This window comes from Silurus aristotelis, assembly GCF_946808225.1.
Source record: "Silurus aristotelis genome assembly, chromosome: 11".
Taxonomy (NCBI): Eukaryota; Metazoa; Chordata; class Actinopteri; order Siluriformes; family Siluridae; genus Silurus; species Silurus aristotelis.
Genome location: NC_139584.1, coordinates 30,324,081 through 30,327,075, shown reverse-complemented (window position 1 = coordinate 30,327,075; position 2,995 = coordinate 30,324,081). Strand labels below are relative to the sequence as shown.

General features: G+C 40.9%; 1 protein-coding gene across 2 annotated transcripts in view; it reads left to right on the top strand.

Annotated features, from left to right (window-relative positions):
- mlec (malectin) overlaps positions 1 to 2,291 on the top strand; it is an 8,343-nt gene extending 6,052 nt beyond the window's left edge. For both annotated transcript variants that reach the window (XR_014535668.1, XM_083554303.1), the window contains one exon: positions 1 to 2,291. This exon is cut by the window's left edge. The gene's annotated coding sequence lies outside the window, so the exon portion shown is untranslated.
- The last annotated feature ends 704 nt before the right edge of the window (positions 2,292 to 2,995 follow it).

Here is a 2,995-nt window from a genome sequence, read left to right as displayed (position 1 = left end):
GTGAAAGTGTTTGAGCTCCAGCGTATTACTCGTCAGCTATGCAATCATTAAACCAGCGGGAAGCGTGCAGCATCCCATTCACACACACCACCACACCACCCGGGGCTCCCTAGTGGAAATGTAGTGCACTACATAGTGTACAGGAGCCAAACCCTATGTAGAGTGTGTGTATAACTGCAGATTCACTCCCAGTCCACTGCACCTACTGAGGGAACTGTTATAGAAGAAGGTACACTCATGGAAGTTCACTACATGTCCAGTGAGGAGCAGTTTGGAATTCAGCCGCCGTTCCTCATATTAGTACACTATCTAATGAGGAGGTACACTGTAGTTTTCTCAGAACAGATCCGATGGTATTTAACACCAATCTAACACACACCAAACCGCTGGTCGAATGACAGGCTCCGCCCCTTATGTTTACGGTTCATTTGTGTTGTTTCTGTCACCGCCCTGGTGGTTGAACATCGCCGCATCATTCGTTGTATTAAAGAAACAGTTACGCTAAAATGCTAATGCTGCTAACCGTGTACCTGAGAGTGAATAGCCACCAGTTAGCATTTAGTATACGGGGTTGTTTCAATTAATGCTGGGTGCTTTAACTTTTTTAGTTTTTTTTGTTCAGTTGTTTCCTGTAATCTCGATCCGGTTGTTTTATTTTTTCCCTCATGGTTGTACGACGTCTGGTTTTGTTCCTGCATTCTCCTGTCAGCAGAAAGGAATCACATGAAGCACCTTTTATCTCTTCAGAAGCGATAATCAGCACCAAAGTGAACTTGTACGCTGTGTGTGTGTGTGTGTGTGTGTGTGTGTTGGGGTGTGTGTGTGTGTGTGTGTGTGTGTGTACGGTACGGAGTCACACTGATTAGCGTGTGCCATACAGATAATGAATAATATTGTGCTCGTCACATTTGCTGTTTTTCTTCATGTTTTTATTGCTTTTATTATTTTCCTGTTTGATTGTTAACACGGGACCTCGCTGCTGTCGCTAACACAGAGGGGAGGGGCCGGTGGGCGTGGACTGCAAATCTGGTGGGCATGGCTTAAGTGGGCAGGGTCAATCGGCATGGATTTGTCCGTATATCAACTCACTGGCTGAGTAATTATAAAAAAAAAAGAAAGTAAAAAGTAGTCTTTGTAAAAGAGAATTTTAATGACATCCTGCTTATTGATTTTACACATATGGACTCGGACACGCCCATTTCTCCATATATGGACTAAGACATGTCTATTACTCTAGACTGGGTCACTCCATTGTTTTGTTGTTTTGTTTGTTTTTTTGGACTTGAACATGCCCTTCTCATTATATATGGGCTTGGACACACACACACACACACACACACACACACACACACTTCCATATGTAGACATGGTTCTTTTCAACATCCACATTTCTATATATAAAGCTCAGCTATGTCGCATTTCATTTAGACACTCCTGGAGTTTTACATAAAAAATAGACTTTCCATATATGGACCCAGCAAAACGTAATTATATATAGATTTAAAATAGAAACTATTTGTCAGACACACCTATATTTCCTGAATATTATAGTGCCACACTTCCTGATATGGATTGGGACACGCCCTCTCAGGCTTATTGTAAAGGCTCTCATGCCGCTGCAGTAAAACAGAGGCTTGATGCAGAATTGGGGGGGGGGCTGGGGTTTCGGTATATTTTATAATTTAATGATTTGAGGTTTTTGTTGTGATTTTTGTCCTAATCGTGTTTTTCCTCTCAGGATTTCTGATTTGATTTGGATTCTATTTTTTGATGGGTTTTTATTTTTATTGGTGGTTTTATTTTGCACTGCCTGCTGTTATTATTTTGAAGCTTTTCCTCCTTCCTTGTCATCTGTTGCCATTTTGATTCACTGCCTTTGGTTTTGATGCCTTGAAGTTAACTTTTTTATTTAATACACTCTTCAGTGATTTACCATCTCATGACTCGTGATCTGTTTCTGTGCACACTTTGTTTTTACTTTGCTTCAGTTTCTAAACAGCCTTCGACACGGCCAAAGACGCTGCTGCCTTCATGCTCATTAGCTACATACCTAGATAGTTAGCTGTGTGTGTGTGTGTGTGTGTGTGTGTGTGTGTGTGTGTGTGTGTGTGTGTGTGTGTGTGTGTGTGTGTGTGTGTGTGTGTGTTGGACTAGCGCTGTTCTGTTGGACCCCCGTCTCTCTCTCGGCCTCCTGAACACAGGACACTCTGTGGCATTTTGGGGAATGAAACGCGCACAAACTGCAGACTGTGTGCTGTTTCTTTTTAATAAATGTGCTATTTTATCTACAACGGCTTTGAGTTTCTCTTTTATTTACTGTTACACAGTATACATTATAAACTAATCCCCACACTAATCCTCTAGTCCTCAACATTATAAACTAATCCCCACACTAATCCTCTAGTCCTCAACATTATAAACTAATCCCCACACTAATCCTCTAGTCCTCAACATTATAAACTAATCCCCACACTAATCCTCTAGTCCTCAACATTATAAACTAATCCCCACACTAATCCTCTAGTCCTCAACATTATAAACTAATCCCCACACTAATCCTCTAGTCCTCAACATTATAAACTAATCCCCACACTAATCCTCTAGTCCTCAACATTATAAACTAATCCCCACACTAATCCTCTAGTCCTCAACATTATAAACTAATCCCCACACTAATCCTCTAGTCCTCAACATTATAAACTAATCCCCACACTAATCCTCTAGTCCTCAACATTATAAACTAATCCCCACACTAATCCTCTAGTCCTCAACATTATAAACTAATCCCACACTGATCCTCTAGTCCTCAACATTATAAACTAATCCCCACACTGATCCTCTAGTCCTCAACATTATAAACTAACCCCACACTAATCCTCTAGTCCTCAACATTATAAACTAACCCCACACTAATCCTCTAGTCCTCAACATTATAAACTAACCCCACACTAATCCTCTAGTCCTCAACATTATAAACTAACCCCACACTAATCCT